The following is a 19,239-nucleotide window of genomic DNA, read 5'->3' on the forward strand; positions in this document are numbered from 1 at the left end:
ATTTAGGACCAATGATAGTTACAGGTATGTACTATAATAAATCAAGGCCATGTAAAAACTGTTGCTTTGTACTTTTAATGAATATAATTTAAAACACTGCTTTGAACTTAATATCAACATTCATCCTTAACTCCCATTTTATATAACATTTTATCTCTGAGGTAATTTTCTAAAGAACTTTTTATCTAAGAAGGTAGAAAAAAATCAGAGAAAAGAAATAAAGTTGTTGGTTGAATGGTTTGGCTTGGGGAGCTTTGCCCTATCATCCATCCATCCATCAATCCATCCAACCATCCATCCATGCAAATGTTGTGTAGGCATATATGCATATGCATATATACGCATGCATGCATGAATACCACGGAATTGATCGTGACAAACTGTTGGGCCTGGCCAGAGTGTGTGTATGAATATTTGAATGTATATGTGTCTGTGCATATTTGCCTATATAAAGCTTCTTAACTATTTTCCTTTCCTTCCTCTCTGGTTCACAAAGAGTTAACCATCTTAGTCAGAGAGGATTCTGGCTGATTCACCAGAGAAAGTAGCACCAGCAATAAATCCTTTCTCTTAATTTCCTGCTGCTAAAATTATGTATTAATTGCCAGATATTAACGCTTAGTAAATCACAAATAATAGTTAAGAAAGAGTCAAAATTTTAGTGCTTAATAAAGCACAGAACAGTAAGAAAAAGTTGCTTCCCTGGTGCTTATTTAAGCATAAGGAGTTAAATAAAGCACAGAAAGTTATAATGCTTAATAAAGCACAGAATTAAAGAGAGGTTAGCAGTTTTAGGCATGGAATAAGCAAGAAAGTTTTTAGAATCTTTGAGAAGTTACAAGCAAACATTCAGTACAGTTAGAGAGCTAGAAGGCTAGGGATTATATCTGGAGACCATCAATCTTTAAAGCAACATTTCACTCCATGCTATGTCCCACTTCAAGCCCATTCTAGGCCTGGCAGACTCCCTGCACTTTATCACTTCCTTATTCCTATATATACATTTCTATCTGTGGCTTCTGGGCACCTACAATTGGGGGATCTCACTTTTTATCATCACAGAAATTTTATTTCCTCAGATTGTGAGAAGAAGCATGCTGTAATTTCAATGTAACAACCTTAATTTTATATCTCTTTTTTGGTTCTTTTTTTTTTTTTTTTTTTTTTTTCCGGAGCTGGGGACCCGAACCCAGGACCTTGCGCTTCCTAGGCAAGCGCTCTACCACTGAGCTAAATCCCAACCCCTTAATTTTATATCTCAATTAGGTATTATTATTATTTTCTAAACTAGTTTTTATGCATTTCATATATTTACATTTAAATAGTTATTAAATAATTCCATCTAAATTACCAACTTTCAAATTTTGTTGCTCCTTGTCATATTTTCTTAACTGATATGTATGAATGATATTGTTGCCTCCTTTTATTCTTATGTTTGTTGTTTTATATAGTATTTTTGAACAGTCTATATAAAGATGAAAGTTGTCAACAGGATTTTCTCACTTAATCTTTGAGTATAACCATAAACATTTTGAAGTTCTGTATCATAGTCTATAAACTTTGATTAAACAGCATAGTATTTCAAAGTCTAAGGAAATGAATTATTAAATATGAGTTATATGTGAATTACCATATTTTCTAGCTGAATATGTGAAATATTAAAACTAAAAGTAAAAATAAATGGCCTTTTGGAGCTATGGACTAACAGTATATTGTCAAGTACTAGAGTTGTTCTGAAGACAAACAGGAGAAGACAGGCTTCCAGGCAGCTAGAAGGGTCTCAAAGCCCACCAACAAAGTGATACATTTACTCTAATAGGCCCATACCTACTCCAACAAGGTCATATCTCCTAACTGTCATTCCCTGGGTCAAGCACATTCAAATCACCATAGCTACAGAGTTGTAAATTTTTTTTAAAGATTTATTTATGCGTACACTGTAGCTGCCGTCAGATACACCAGACAAGGGCATCAGATTCCATTAGAGATGGTTGTAAGGCACCATGTGTTTGCTGAGCATTGAACTTAGGAGCTCTGGAAGAGCAGTCAATGCTCTTAATCTTAGCCATCTCTCCAGTTCAAAGTTGTAAAATGTAAACAATGACAATTACACTTAAATATAACAAAAGAAACAGACTATTTTTCATAACATTTCAAATTTTATACCTACCAAGAAACTTGGCATATGAAAAGTCCCTTTAACTACTTCTTCATCTCACTAACCTAAGCTAATAGGAATTAAATGACTATACCAACTTATTCTTTCTTCTATGAGTCCTTTATTTTGAATATATTTTTTTAGTTTTCACAATTAAGAATAGAATGTATCTAAGTTAATGCATAGAAAATGGTAATATATGCAAGAGTAATTACCAAATACATTTTATACCTCATAAAGTTTATATATGAGTATTCTATATATACTTTTCTATTGAAAATAATGAAATTGCAATGAGCTAGTAGGTATAGAGATATTGCTGTTTTAAAAAATTGGTGATCATTTACTTCAGAGACATTCTAAAGACATTATATATTACTTTATAATATTACTTACTGTTTTGAAGACTTTGAATTCCTGTCAACTTAATTTCTACTGTGAAAAAAATAGAACTGTCTTTGTTTGGGTGTTATAGCTGTGAAGAGATAGCATGACCAAGGTCATATTTGTAAAGGACTTTTAATTGGGGCTGGCTTGCAGTTCAGAGGTTTAGTCTATTATCATCATAGTAGGAAACATTACAACGTTGATCCAGACATGCATGGACCATACTAGACCAGGATCTGAGAGTTCTACATCTTGATTTGAAGGGTTCAGAAGGGAACTGTGTTCCACACTGGGTAGAGCCTGAGCATAGAAACCCTCAAAGTCTGCCCCACTGACACACTTCCTCCAATAAGACCCCACATACTCCAACAAGGCCACACCTTCTAATGGTGTCACACTACATGGGCCAAGCATTCAAATACATGAGGCTTTTGGGGGGTCGTGGTCATCTCTATGCAAGTCACCATATTGTACTCACTGGCTCCTCAGTCATAAAGGGAGATTTCCATAGTCTAACTTCAAAAGTTACAAGTCCCACACCCGCGGATCCCGGCCCGCAGCAGCTCTCTGCTCCCAAAACCCATGGGAGAGAGACCTCACCGCCTGGTCAGGTGGGCACTACTGGGCTGCAGAGCAGAAGAGACCACCAACACTGCCCACCCCCCTGCCCCACATCCCTGGCCCAAGAGGAAACTGTATAAGGCCTCTGGGCTCCTCCCAGGAGTGGAGAGGCCCAGGAACCGGAAGAGAACAGGAACCTGAAGGAAACAGACGGATAAACAGTTCTCTGCACCCAAATCCCGTGGGAGGAGAGCTAAACCTTCAGAGAGGCAGACCGCCCTGCGAAACCAGAAGAGACTGCTCTCTGCACATTACTGATTCAGAGAGGAAAACACCGGAGGTCATCTGGAACCCTGGTGCACGGAGGCTCCCAGAAGAGGTGGCACAGATCCTCCCGGTTGCTGCCACCGCAGAGAGCCCATGGGCAGCACCCCGAGAGCGAACTTGAGCCTCGGGACCACAGGTAAGACCAACTTTCCTGCTGCAAGAAAGCGGCCTGGTGATCTCGGGACACACGGAGGCAGAATTCCTCTAGGACCTGGCACGTCCTGTGTTTTCCGGAAGTCCCACACCCGCGGATCCCGGCCCGCAGCAGCTCTCTGCTCCCAAAACCCGTGGGAGAGACCTCACCGCCTGGTCAGGTGGGCACTCCTGAGGCAGAGGAAGAGACCACCAACACTGCACCCCCTGCCCACATCCCTGGCCCAAGAGGAAACTGTATAAGGCCTCTGGGCTCCCGTGGGGAAGGGCCCAGGGCTGACAGGACCCCTGCCTGAGACACGCATGGGAACCTGAAGGAAACAGACCGGATAAACAGTTCTCTGCACCCCAAATCCGTGGGAGGGAGGCTAAACCTTCAGAGAGGCAGACACGCCTCACGAAACCAGAAGAGACTGCTCTCTGCACATTACTGATTCAGAGGAAAACACGGAGGCCATCTGGAACCCTGGTGCCTGGAGGCACCCGGAAGAAGGAGCAGATCTTCCCGGTTGCTGCACCACCAGAGAAGCCGTGGGCAGCACCCCAGCAGCAAACTTGAGCCTCGGGACCACAGGTAAGACCAACTTTTCTGCTTGGTGATCTGCCTGGTGAACTCAAGACACAGGCCCACAGGAACAGCTGAAGTCCTGAAGAGGGGCAAAACTACACACACGAAAGCAGAACACTCTGTCCCCATAACTGGCTGAAAGAAAACAGGAAAACAGGTCTACAGCACTCCTGACACACAGGCTTATAGTACAGTCTAGCCACTGTCAGAAATAGCAGAACAAAGTAACACTAGAGATAATCTGATGGCGAGAGGCAAGCGCAGGAACACAAGCAACAAAAACCAAGACTACATGGCATCATCGGAGCCCAATTCTCCCACCAAAACAAGCATGGAATATCCAAACACACCAGAAAAGCAAGATCTAGTTTCAAAATCATATTTGATCATGATGCTGGAGGACTTCAAGAAAAGGCGTGAAGAACTCCTTAGAGAACAAGTAGAAGCCTACAGAGAGGAATCAAAAAATCCTGAAAAGAATTCAGGAAAACACAATCAAACAGTTGAAGGAATTAAAAATGGAAATAGAAGCAATCAAGAAAGAACACATGGAAATAACCTGGATATAGAAAACCAAAAAAGAAAGACAAGGAGCTGTAGATACAAGCTTCACCAACAGAATACAAAGAGATGGAAGAGAGAATCTCAGTATCATAAGATTCCATATAAATCATTGACTCAACTGTCAAAAGATAATGTAAAAGCGGAAAAAGCTACTGGTCCAAAACATACAGGAAATCCAGGACTCAATGGAAAGATCAAACCTAAGGATAATAGGTATAGAAGAGTGAAGACTCCCAGCTCAAAGGACCAGTAAATATCTTCAACAAAATCAGAAAAAACTTCCTAACCTAAAAAAAAAAGATACCCATAGGCATACAAAAAGCCTACAGAACTCCAAATAGATTGGACCAGAAAAAAACACCTCCCATCACATAATAGTCAAAACACTAAACGAACAAAATAAAAGAAAGAATATTAAAAAGCAGTAAGGGAAAAAGGTCAAGTAACATATAAAGGCAGACCTATCAGAATCACACCAGACTTTTACTTAGAAACTATGAAAGAGCCAGAAGATCCTGGACTGATGTCATACAGACCTAAGAGAACACAAATGCCAGCCCAGGCTACATTTTGCAAAACTCTCAATTAACATAGATGGAGAAACCAAGATATTCCATGACAAAACCAAATTTACACAATATCTTTCTACAAATCCAGCACTACAAAGGATAATAAATGGTAAAGCCCAACATAAGGAGGCAAGCTATACCCTAGAAGAGGCAAGAAACTAATCGTCTTGGCAACAAAACAAAGAGAAGAAAAGCACACAAACACAACCTCACATCCAAATATGAATATAACAGAAAGCAATAATCACTATTCCTTAATATCTCTCAACATCAATGGCCTCAACTCCCCAATAAAAAGACATAGATTAACAAACTGGATACGCAACGAGGACCCTGCATTCTGCTGCCTACAGGAAACACACCTCAGAGACAAAGACAGACACTACCTAAGAGTGAAAGGCTGGGAAACAACTTTCCAAGCAAATGGTGGGAAGAAGCAAGCTGGAGTAGCCATTCTAATATCAAATAAAATCAATTTTCAACTAAAAGTCATCAAAAAGATAGGAAGGTTACTTTATATTCATCAAAGGAAAAAATCCACCAAGATGAACTCTCAATCCTAAATATCTATGCCCCCCAAATACAAGGGCACCTACATACGTAAAAAGAAACCTTACTAAAGCTCAAACACACATTGCACCTCACACAATAATAGTAGGAGATTTCAACCCCTCTCATCAATGGACAGATCATGGAAACAGAAATTAAACAGAGGCGTAGACAGACTAAGAAGTCATGACCCAAATGGACTTAACGGATATTTATAGAACGTTCTATCCTAAAGCAAAAGGATATACCTTCTTCTCAGCTCCTCATGGTACTTTTTCCAAAATTGACCATATAATTGGTCAAAAAACGGGCCTCAACAGGTACAGAAAGATAGAAATAATCCCATGCGTGCTATCGGACCACCACAGCCTAAAGCTGGTCTTCAATAACAATAAGGGAAGAATGCCCACATATACGTGGAAATTGAACAATGCTCTACTCAATGAGCCTGGTCAAGGAAGAAATAAAAAAAAGAAATTAAAAACTTTTTAGAATTTAATGAAAATGAAGTGCAACATACCCAAACTTATGGGACACAATGTAAGCTGTGTGCTAAGAGGAAAACTCATAAGCGCTGAGTGCCTACCAGAAAGAAACAGGAAGAGCATATGTCAGCAGCTTGACAGCACCCCTAAAAAGCTCTAGAACAAAAAACAAATACACCCAGGAGGGTAGAAAGGCGAAATAAATCAAACTCAGGCTGAAATCACCAAGTAGAAACAAAAAGGACCATAGAAAAGAATCAACAGAACCAAAAGTTGGTTCTTTGAGAAAATCAACAAGATAGATAAACCCTAGCCAGACTAACGAGAGGACACAGAGAGTGTGTCCAAATTAACAAAATCAGAAATGAAAAGGAGACATAACTACAGATTCAGAGAAATTCAAAAAATCATCAGATCTTACTATAAAGCCTATATTCAACAAAACTTGAAAATCTGCAGGAAATGGATAATTTCTAGACAGATACCAGGTACCGAAGTTAAATCAGGAACAGATAAACCAGTTAAACAACCCCATAACTCCTAAGAAATAGAAAGCAGTCATTAAAGGTCTCCCAACCAAAAGAGCCCAGGTCAGACAGGTTTAGTGCAGAATTCTATCAGACCTTCATAGAAGACCTCATACCAATATTATCAAACTATTCCACAAAATTCAAACAGATGGAGCACTACCGAATTCCTTCTATGAAGCCACAATTACTCTTATACCTAAACCACACAAAGACCAACAAAAAAGAACTTCAGACCAATTTCCCTTATGAACATCGGCCTTAAAAATACTCAACAAAATTCTGGCAAACCCGAATCCAAGAGCACATCAAAACAATCATCCACCATGATCAAGTAAGGCTTCATCCCAGGCATGCAGGGATGGTTTAATATACGGAAAACTGATGCATCAACATGATCCATTATATAAACAAACTGAAAAGAACAAAACCACATGATCGTTTCATTAGATGCTGAGAAAGCATTTGACAAAATTCAACACCCTTCATGATAAAGTCCTGGAAGAATAGGAATTCCAAGGCCCATACCTAAACATAGTAAAAGCCATATACATCCCAAACCAGTGGCTGCCATTAAACTAAATGGAAAAACTTGAAGCAATCCACTAAAAATCAGGGACTAGACAGGCTGCCCACTCTCTCCCTACTTATTCAATATAGTTCTTGAGTTCTAGCCAGAGCAATCAGACAACAAAAAAAGGAGGTCAAGGGATACAGATGGAAAGAAGAAGTCAAAAATATCACTATTTGCAGATGATATGATAGTATATTTAAGTGATCCCAAAGTTCCACCAAAAGAACTACTAAAGCTGATAAACAACTTCAGCAAAGTGGCTGGGTATAAAATTAACTCAAATAAATCAGTAGCCTTCCTCTACACAAAAGAGAAACAAGCCGAGAAAGAAATTAGGCAAACGACACCCTTCATAATAGACCCAAATAATATAAAGTACCTCGGTGTGACTTTAACCAAGCAAATAAAAGATCTGTACAATAAGAACTTCAAGACACTGAAGAAAGAAATTGAAGAAGACCTCAGAAGATGGAAAGTTCTCCCTGCTCATGGATTGGCAGGATTAACATCGTAAAAATGTCCATTTACCAAAAGCGATCTACAGATTCAATGCAATCCCCATCAAAAAATACCAATCAATTCTTCAAAAGTTAGACAGAACAATTTGCAAATTCATCTGGAATAACAAAAAACCCAGGATAGCTAAAACTATCCTCAACAATAAAAAAGGACTTCAGGGGAATCACTATCCCTGAACTCAAGCAGTAATACAGAGCAATAGTGAAAAAAAACTGCATGGTATTGGTACAGAGACAACAGATAGACCAATGGAACAGAATTGAGGCAGAAATGAACCCCACACACCTATGGGCACTTGATTTTTGACAAAGGAGCCAAAAAACCATCCAATGGAAAAAGATAGCATTTTTTCAGCAAATGGTGCTGGTTCAACTGGAGGTCAACATGTAGAAGAATGCAGATCGATCCATGCTTATCACCCCTGTACAAAGCTTAAGTCCAAGTGGATCAGGACCTCCACATCAAACCAGATACCTCAAACTAATAGAAAAAACTAGGGAAGCATTTGGAACACATGGGCACTGGAAAAAATTTCTAGACAAAAACACCAATGGCATGCTCTAAGATCAGAATAAACAAATGGGATCTCTTAAAACTGCAAAGCTTCTGTAAGGCAAAGGACACTGTGGTTAGGACCAAACGGCAACCAACAGATTGGGAAAAGATCTTTACCAATCCTACAACAGATAGAGGACTTATATCCAAAATATACAAAGAACTGAAGAAGTTAGACAGCAGGGAGACAAATAACCCTATTAAAAAATGGGGTTCAGAGCTAAACAGAGAATTCACAGCTGAGGAATGCCGAATGGCTGAGAAACACCTAAAGAAATGTTCAACATCGTTAGTCATAAGGGAAATGCAAATCAAAACAACCCTGAGATTTCACCTCTCACCAGTGAGAATGGCTAAGATCAAAAACTCAGGTGACAGCAAATGCTGGCGAGGATGTGGAGAAAGAACACTCCTCCATTGTTGGGTGGGATTGCAGATTTAGTACAACCATTCTGGAAATCAGTCTGGAGGTTCCTCAGAAAATTGGACATTGAACTGCCTGAGGATCAGCTATATCTCTCCTGGGCATATACCCAAAAGATGCCCCAACATATAAAAAGACACGTGCTCCACTATGTTCATCGCAGCCTTATTTATAATAGCCAGAAGCTGGAAAGAACCCAGATGCCCTTCAACAGAGGAATGGATACAGAAAATGTGGTACATCTACACAATGGAATATTACTCAGCTATCAAAAACAATGACTTTATGAAATTCGTAGGCAAATGTTTGGAACTGGAAAATATCATCCTGAGTGAGCTAACCCAATCACAGAAAGACATACATGGTATGCACTCATTGATAAGTGGCTAATAGCCCAAATGCCTGAATTACCCTAGATGCCTAGAACAAATGAAACTCAGACGGATGATCAAAATGAATGCTTCACTCCCTTCTTTAAAGGGAACAAAATACCCTTGGCAGGAAGAGAGAGGCAAAAATTAAAACAGAGACTGAAGGACACCCATTCAGAGCCTGCCCACATGTGGCCCCATACATATCCCCATGCCCAATTAGACAAGATGGATGAAACAAGAAGTGCAGAAGTGTAGATCGCTCCTGAGAGACACAGCCAGAATACAGCAAATACAGAGGTGAATATCAGCAGCAAACCACTGAACTGAGAATAGGACCCCGTTAAGAGGAATCAGAGAAAAGAACTGGAAGAGCTTGAAGGGGCTCGAGACCCCATATGTACAACAATGCCAAGCAACAGAGCCTCCAGGGACTAAGCCACTACCTAAAGACTATACATGGACTGACCCTGGACTCTGACCTCATAGGTAGCAATGAATATCCTAGTAAGAGCACCAGTGGAAGGGGAAGCCCTGGGTCCTGCTAAGAATGAACCCCCAGTGAACTAGACAGTTGGGGGGAGGGCGGCAATAGGGGGAGGGTGGGGAGGGGAACACCCATAAGGAAGGGGAGGGGGGAGGGGGATGTTTGCCCGGAAACCGGGAAAGGGAATAACACTCGAAATGTATATAAGAAATATTCAAGTTAATAAAAAAAAAAAAAGAAAAATATTTCAGAAAAATTAAACTTCCTTGATTAGAAAGATCCATTTTGTAATGTAATTTACAAAACATTGTTTAATATAAAGTAAATGCCTTTAAAATTTTTCTATCTGCTTCTTGGGGAGTAGAATGTAGAAGATACCATATATGTATGTGATGTGTATGTATATCTTTATATGTATCATATGATATAATATATATCTCCTATATACCAATAGGCTGTTACAGGGAGATTGACGATAGGTTTTCCTCTCACTGTTGAGTGTATTTGATTTTTCTCCCATCCTCACCGTCTGCAATTTGCTCAAGCGTTCCACTCTTCCTAGTTTTAATCAAATGTTCATTTAATGTCATTATCTCCACTATTATAGGTTTTCCAAGTGTTTCAGAGCGATTAAAAACCTGGAAGGAATCAAAAGATTCAGAATTTAAGTTCAGGAAGATGGAATCTTAGCATGAATAACAGAGAGAATCCCATCTTACAGCCAAAAATCTTATCTTTCAGTTGTTGGCTATTTTTCTTTCGTTTAGTTATGTTTTCAGCAATAAATGCAGTTCTATTGAATATTAAATTTCATTGTTGCATATAAAAAAAAGTTACAAGTCCAATGTTCAAAGCTTTTTCCTGAAATTCATACAATCTCTTAACTATAATCCCCTATAAAATAAAAATTTAAAAAGCAGATCATATACTTCCAACATACCATTGCACAGGATTACATTATCATGTAAGGGTTCATGATTTGCCAAAGAATGATACCCTACATTCAAAATATTATGTAAAAGCAAAAAGTGTTTTATTCTATAGAAGTCCAACATGCTAAGATCTCCCATTCCAAGATGGAGACAACCAAGTGAGCTTGTAGGCCTGATTTAAAGCATATTAGGGTAATTCAGAGGAAGTAACCTTTATCTTGCTCCATCTCTGAGGTATTCCAGAACCATTACAGGGGTGTGAGAGCTGGAAACTTTTGCTGTTGAGGTCTGGAAACTGTTGATAACCCATTGTCCTTGCTTCAGGTTAGATGATGGGGTAGCTACTGATAGCAGGGTATTTTCTGACTAACTGCCTGAAGCCTGGAGTTTTTTCTAGTAACTAACTTGCCTGGGCTTGCCTGGACTTGGCCAGTTCTTAGGCCTAATCTCCTGAACTGCCAATTGGAAGCCTGTCATGGAGTCAGCCTAGCCTTCTTAATGGTTCCAAATCATAGGAAAGATGATAACACAGTAAGAAAATACTGAACCAAAGCATGACCAAAATCAACATGGGAAAACTCAAAACTGAATCTCTGTGTCTGATCTCAGAGTATTCCTCAGATCTCCAATTCCTTTCGATTTTGTTGACAGCAACACACTTCTTTCTCTCTGGCTGTTTACACTCCCTGTTATGAGCTTTCCTCTGCAGGTATTCCATCTCTAACCTCTCAGGGCCTTAAGGCAATCCAGGTTTCACCTTCACAGCTTCAGACAATGGCCTTTCATAGTTTCATGCCTATTCAAACCACCACCAGAACAAAGGCTACTAAAGAACTTGAGTAAAAATGATTCAACTCTACCTGATCCTGAACTCCCTTTTCCCCTCTCCATTCCTCCTCCTTCCCTAAACATATGTAGTAGATTCGTAGCTTGGTCCTTATGTGGGTCCCAAACATCTGAAGTAAAGGCTATCCATATTTTCATGTGGGATATGTTCTTCTAGGTGGGTTGCTCTGTCTGACCTCAGTGGGAGAGAATTGTAGAAGTTTTAAGGTTGCCCCCCTAGACAAAAGTTTAGAGCAGAAGAAAGAAACTGGTGGGGCCCTGGAACTGCAATTAAACCAGCCGGTTCGACAACTCTCTCCCAGGAACTAACTGACCATAAAGTTAGATTAAAATCTTAAAGAACAATCTCAAGAAACAGGAAGCTTCTCCCAGGAACTGGCTGGCCATAAAGTTAAACAATCTTGAGAATCAGGAAGCATCGCCTTATGATTTTTCACTGGTATTCTCAACATTTTCCAATGACACCCTCCCCACCTCCTTGGGTTGTGGTTTCTTCTTTTAAATACCTCTTCTCCCAGCCACTCAGTGTTGAACTCCTCTGCCCCTGCATGGGATATGAGTCTCAACCCCAGTGCACTGGTTCCTTTTTTTTTTTTTTTTTTTTTTTGTTTTTTTTTTTCGGAGCTGGGGACCGAACCCAGGGCCTTGCGCTTCCTAGGCAAGCACTCTACCCCTGCGCTAAATCCCCAACCCCAGTGCACTGGTTCCTATAAATAAACCTCGTGTATTTACAGCAAGGCTGGTCTTACATGAGTTCTTGGGGGTCCCGAGACTTGAGTGAGGGTCTCCCCACTCTGGGGGTCTTTCAAGAGGAAGCATCTAGCCCTGCTGAGTTAGAAAGTGCCAGAGTGGTACTGCACCTGTTCAGAAGTAAAGGGAAGGAGGGATGAGGGAAGGCTTATGGGAGGGGACAACCGGGAAGTGGACAGTGATTGGGGTGTAAAGTGAATAAATAAAAAAATTAATTAAAAAATTATTCAACTAGGTGAGCTGATGTAGGAAACTAAACATCCAATGATAAATTACAAAGAGAAAAAACACAGAACAAGTTGAAGGTGGGCAATAACGTGTCATGGTAACAGAAGACTAGAGAATTTTGCTCTACCTACCTGTGTAACCATAGATTTCACTCTCAGTGTCTTTGAGGGATGTAAAAACGAGGAAGCTTTGCTCTTTTGAATTTGAATAATGAGTAATTATGATTAATGGCACATAGATAAAAATAGATCTTATGCACAGTAATATAGCATATTAATATGACTGGGGTGGTAGTCAGTATCTACTGTATTACTGATATTCAATAGAAACTGTTTTCCATGTGTTTGGTTTTTTGGAAGTCTTTTTTTTTTTTTTGTTTTGTTTTGTTTTGTTTAACAGAACAGCAAACACCTTTATTACATGAATTATGAATGATGGTTTATTTGCCTTTCTGGGTTTTGATCTTCCGCAGACTGAACTCCTTGCCTTCGAGCACGTAATCATCTGTCCTGCCACACTGGCCTGGTCTTGAGGCAATGCAGGTGAGTAGCTTGCCCTGCTGGAACTGCTCTTCCAGAAGATTGCTGATTTTGGCATTCTTTTTCTTTTCGTCGTATTTCTTTTGAATTTTCTTTGATCGTTTTTTGTTTAAAATCTCTTCCTCCTCAGGAATCAGTGTGGCCCTCTTCTTGCGGCCCAGGAGCAGCTCATGGTGGGACTGGGACTGGTACCACTTGCCGGTAAGGTGTGTTGTCAATAAGCACAATGCAGTTCTTCACCAGGGTCTTGGTGCGAACAAGCTCATTATTGGATGCATTGTAGACAACGTCAATGATCCTTGTTTTGAGAGTAAAACACTCAGAGCCCCAGGAAAAGTTCCCCACATCCAATCTCAGAGCACGGTACTTCTTATTGCCTGTTCGAACTTAGACTGTGTGTATGCGGAGAGGGCCAATCTTAGTGTTGGCAGCTGGCCGTCCCAGCTTGTACTTCTCCTTCTTGAGGTAGGGTTTTCTCTTATCCCCGGTCTTGCGGCACTTGTGCCAGTTGTCCCGAGAGATGCCCATCGCTGGGCGCTGGCTGGAAAAGGAAAAGTCAATTTTTATCAGATACAAAATAGAATAGGCAAATTGGCCATTCCATCAGACTATGTAGCCTGGTTTTGTCGGGGTGGAAGATATGGCTCCTGTCTGAGGGGTCAGAGCCAGCAGGCATGGTCCTCCATGAGTGTCCATGGCTGCTGTAGGTATAAGGTTTGTTTGTGTAATAATATACATATTTTCACATTTTTCCGAGGACTGTCCTCTCTGTCAACTTGAATGACTCCATCGTAATCTGAGACAGCATGAGCGTCAAAGTCAAATGTATGGCTAATGTCACAGCAAAATGTTAAACACTGGGATTTTCAGGACAGCCCTTAAGGCTGTGGAAAAGAGCTCTAAAAGCATCACTTTGAAAATAAGTAACTTCTCAACTATGCAAAATATGAGGATGAAATATATTAACGAGCTTCATAAATCTGAAGGAACAGAAGCAGCTAAAGTATAAGCCAGCTTCAGATACAGATAGGCAGATACAAATGCAGGCAAATTTCTGAGTTCAAGGTCAGCCTGGGACAGTCTGAATTTGGGTCCAGGTATGGCTAGAATGGTAATCTCAAAAAAAGGTGCAACCCAACGAGCTAAGTTTACAAAGGCAGGAAAATCTCTAAATTCTTTTGCAATGTTAAAAAGAGAAAAATAAATGTACTTGTTTTCCTTTTTCTAAGAGTCAAGAGGCTAAGATCATAGAATGCTGTTTTGTGGGATAGTCAAGAGGGAACCTGGAATAAAAACTGAATTGATACGTAAATTAAAAACTTAGCTTTGGGTCTGTATGGCATGAGTTAGCAGAAAGTGATAGCACTTCCTTTTTAAGATTTTTTTTTTCCTTATTCTAGAGAGAACTGAGCTGCCTGAGGACCTCTGGAGACCAAAAACAGTTCAAGAATTTTTTCTAACAGAATTTTTGGTTTTAGTCAGAAAATCCATGGAGAAGGTAACACAGCTCACTTAGAATTTTTCATAGCTCTTTTAAAATTATTTTCTAGCAGGAATTCTCTGACCTTAGAAATCCCAAAATTTACTTAGAGGGCAGACATGGCTCTTTTAGAATGTTTGCTGGCAGCTATCCAGGAAAGGCTGGCTAAAGACTGAACACAACTCTTTTAGAATTTTTCTGGCTTTCTGAATTTTATCAGGAAACACAAGAATTTTTCTATAGAATTTTTCTAAGATCCAAGAATTTTTTATGGCAACTTTCCTGATTTTAGTCAGAAAACCCATGTGCTATCCAGGGACCCTTTAGAATTTTTACTAGCAGAGAGAGATGTCTGGAGCAGAAAAGGAGCTGTCTCAACCAGAGAGCTTTTTTAGAATATCCAGAAAACGCTGTCTAGAGCAGAGCAGAGCAGAGCAGAACACACACACACACACACACACACACACACACACACACACACACACACGAGAGAGGGAAAGAGAGAGAGAGAGGGAGAGAGACAGAGAGAGAGAGAGAGAGAGAGAGACAGAGACAGACAGAGACAGACAGAGACAGAGACAGACAGAGAGAGACAGAGACAGACAGAGAGAGACAGACAGAGACAAAGAGAGACAGACAGAGAGACAGAGAGACAGAGACAGAGAGATAGCTATCTGAAAAGCAAACTACAGTGTCAAGAGATAGCATTTGTCTAGGGAGTGATCTTGAGCAGAACATAGGTTGCCAGCTTGGACCCATGAGAGCTCTCAAGAACTTAAACCTAGCCAAGGCTGGTTCTTAGGACTATGTGACTATGAAAATATTTTATTAACATTATGATCCAATGTTCATTATTAAATTCACTGACGATACCTGTTTGGTATTAATGAAAATATGTTAATACTCGAACCAAAGCTAAAATAAAAAAATAACTCTAATGATGAATCCTTAACTATTCCTTTGGACTTTCCTCAGTCTTCCAAAATGACTTATTAAGCATCAGAGAAACTCTATGAAGCTTTTCATGTGTCTTATCAAAGTAAAAGTCATTGACTGAAATCTTTATATTAAAGATGGGATCCAGTTGCTGAATGATGAGAGAATAGTGTGTCTGCCACCATGACCAAGAGCTATATGAATGGAAATCCCCAGGTCAAACTGGAAATGATATATCCAGGTAAGGGATATTTCGCTCTCTGAGGTGTGTAGATGTATCTATAATGGTGAAGTATGATCAAAATACATAGATTTTCTCAATTTAGTTTAGTCACAGGGCAAAATGGGTCAAGTGGAGAAGGGCTGTATTGGGGGCAAGGAAGAGAAGAAAGATTCTTTAGAGTCTTAGAGAGTCACAGCCTTGATAAATAAGATGAGAACATAACCTTTACTGAGAAGCGCCTTGAATTGAGCATTGGAGTACAAATCCCAGATATGTTGGCTGAGAGCATTCAATCAGTGCTAATGAAGGACCCTAGTTCTTAATGAAATGTAAGAGCTATTAAGAGGCTTGGCCTGGGAGAAAGTAGGTAGGTTATGGGGTTCCTGTGTAGGACCCTAGGGGCTTTCGCCAGCCTTATACCTATGCCCTCAGGTCAAGATTAGGCCAAGTACTGAAAGATCCCCGAAGAGAGACCCTTTCTAAAGTCGCGGGAAATCGCGGACCCCAGACACAGAGAGACCATTTTGGATGTAATAAGCAAAGGCGAGGTTTATTATGGAGACCTATTACAGAGATCTCCGGGCCGACACGTATCCCGCGCAGGAGACAGAGGTGTCGACCACGAAACTCAAAAGTCAGAGGGTTATATAGAGAAAGCTAGGGGGTTTTGGCGTGGTTACATATAATTGGCTCATTCAAACATAGCAGTGAGAACAAAGCAGAAAGAGTACGTGTTAGAAGTCAGGGGCTTATCAGGGTCTGGAGGACACCTAGTTGAAATATGGCCCTGAGTGAGCTGGGGGGAGATGTCTTCCTGCCAGACGTCCCATGAATCAGTCCCATTAATGGTTCCTGCATTCCTTTTCCTTATCTTTATGGCTTGCCAGTCCTGCCTGGACAGTGTCTCCTGTGCTCCTTTATCTTTATGGCCTGCTAGTCCTGGCTGTAGGGCTTAGCCCTCGGTCTGTGGCCTTTTGGGGTTTATTCTTTTAATTTTGTATCTGTGGCCTTTTGGGGTTTATTCTTTTAATTTTGTATCTCCAAACCTAGAATTCGTATAATTCTCCTTTCAGTACCAGCTTCCTGCCTTGGGTCAAGGCTAGGCCAAGTTCCATTCTCCATCCACAGTTCTCAGAGGAGCAGGGACATTCTTGAAAAACTGCAGTGACCTTGCTAACTGAGAGTCATCTGACCCTCTGGTCCCAGATAGAGTTCAAATGCAAGTCATATGCTTGCTAGCCAATAAATTCAAATGCTTAGACAATAAGTTTAAACTGTAAATGATGTAACTGTTAATGATTTAAACTGTTGCTGATGTAACCTGTACCCTTAAAAAATATAAAAACTGCTTGTTATAGCCATTTAGGGTCTCCTTCTAGTCACTTGCCACAGGGGGCTGATTGAGGGTCAGCCCAACTCATTGGAAAAGTAAACCTCTTGCGTTTGTATCTCTTGTCTGACTTGGGGGGTCTCCAGGTAGTTAAAACTCACCTCAAGTCTCACACTACAATCAAAAAGGCTGGCTGCAAGCTGGGAGAAAGGGAGAGGGAAGAGTTTATGGTTGCTTTAGGACAGATACAGATCACATAATTAAAATATTGATTATTTTGACATGGAATATCTGGCAATCTTCTCCCCGCAAACTGAACAGCATTCATTCTAGAGTTGCTTAGATGCTTTTGATCTTTAGTTTGTTATTCTCTAAGCAATAGTACACACAGTTGTCTTCCTACATTAGGGAAGAGTTTTCTTTTTTTTTTCAATGTTACTATGAATTTATTGTGTTACATAAATAAGTTATATATTTCCATGGGAAGAAATTATTTATGTATGTATTGAAAAATGCTATTAGGGTCCATGTTTTTTTTTTTACTAAGTTGGAGACTTTCACTAACAGCAATTGTGAGACATATTAAATCACATTCCTGAAAACAGTCTCATGCTGATTTGTTATCAGGATAATATTGAAAGAGTGTGGGGTGCATTTTTCTGTCTTCCTACTGGTATTATTCTTGCCCACCCTTATGTTTTATATGTATATTCGTATGTATCTAGAACAAAGAAATGTTTGCCTACACCCCAGTGAGCTAGAGGCAAAGTGAAACAGGAGCTCAGCTCTGCATCTTACTGATAGTGTTTGCTCCATTTACTGCTGAGGAACCCAGAAACAATGTGGCAATTCTGACTTTTTATCCTAGCATTTTCATAGGAGACCAGAAAGAGAGCTTATATTGCTGATTATAGACAATCACCAACCAAGTTTTCCTTTGACTTTTTGGTTATTTTTTTTCTTCTTTTTGTTATTATTTTGCTTTTACATTCCTTCCCCTTTTTTCCTCTACCACCTACCCTCAGTTCCCTCCCCTATTCTTTCCTCCTCAATTTTTCTTCAGAAAAGGACAGGCTTGCCAGAGATATTAACCAAACATGTCTTATCAAGTTGCAGTAAGACTAGGCAATTCTCCTTATGTTATAGCTAGGCTAGGCAACCCAGTATGATGCCTCCCCATCTTCCACAGGTTTGTTCAAACTCCACCTAATGTTTGACTGTGGGTCTCTGCTTCTGTTTCCATCAGTTGTTGGATGAAGCCTCTCTGATAACAATTGTGCTAAGCTTAAACCTGAGTATGGCAGAATATAATTAGAAATCATTTCAATTCCTTTCTTTCTTTTTTCTTCCTTCCATTTTTTTGTTTTTCTTTCTTGCCAAGAACCAGCCTAGGCTTAGAGCAGGATTCTGAGATAAGGGATGTTTAGCCGCAGCTAAAAGAACTATTCAAAGTTGAATCATGAATACAAGGTGATGAGCTGTGTTTTGTTTGAAATAAATATTTCAGTCTGCTTCTCTCTATGTTCTGCTTTGTCTCTGGAGCTCTCTCTGTCTATATTTTGTTTGTTTGCTATTCTAAGAGATCACTCTGTCAATGTCCTGTTTGCTTGTGTGTGTGTGTGTGTGTGTGTCATTTCTCCAAGCAGTTATCTCTTTTTAACCTAAATAATTCTCTGGATAGCTCATATCCTGCAGCTTACAGGTCCAGTCTTTTATTTAAAAAAATCAATCCAGTCATTTACCCCAGGTTTCCTTTTGATTATCTTATGAATCAGCATCCGATGAGATGACCCCAGCTCTTTGATTCCTAGGAGACAGCAAGCATACATTTTTTCTTAACATTGTAAACCATCTTAACATTCAGAGATCTGTCTGCCTTTTCTTAAAGAGTTATTTTTATTTATTATATATAAAGACACTGTAGTTATCTTCAGCCACACCAGAAGAGAGCATCATATCTCATTACAGATGGTTGAGTCACCATGTGGTTACTGGGATTAGAACTCAGGACCTCCGGAAGAGCAGTCAGTGCTCTTAAGCACTGAGCCACCTCTCCAGCCCGCATCTCTTTTTGTTAAGCAAACTCTGAAATTACCATTTCTACTACATCTGAGTCTAATCTCGCTGTCCCTATTTGACCTCAAACTCAGGAATCTGCCTGCTTTGTATCTTTCTGACAAGGTGGCTCATTAATGCA

General features: G+C 40.0%; 1 pseudogene; it reads right to left on the reverse strand.

The window, feature by feature from the left end:
* Positions 1–12,973: 12,973 nt before the first annotated feature.
* LOC116900544 lies at positions 12,974–13,601 on the reverse strand (annotated as a pseudogene).
* Between the last annotated feature and the right edge of the window lie 5,638 nt (positions 13,602–19,239).

Source organism: Rattus rattus, chromosome 5 (genome assembly GCF_011064425.1).
Source record: "Rattus rattus isolate New Zealand chromosome 5, Rrattus_CSIRO_v1, whole genome shotgun sequence".
Classification (NCBI taxonomy): domain Eukaryota; kingdom Metazoa; phylum Chordata; class Mammalia; order Rodentia; family Muridae; genus Rattus; species Rattus rattus.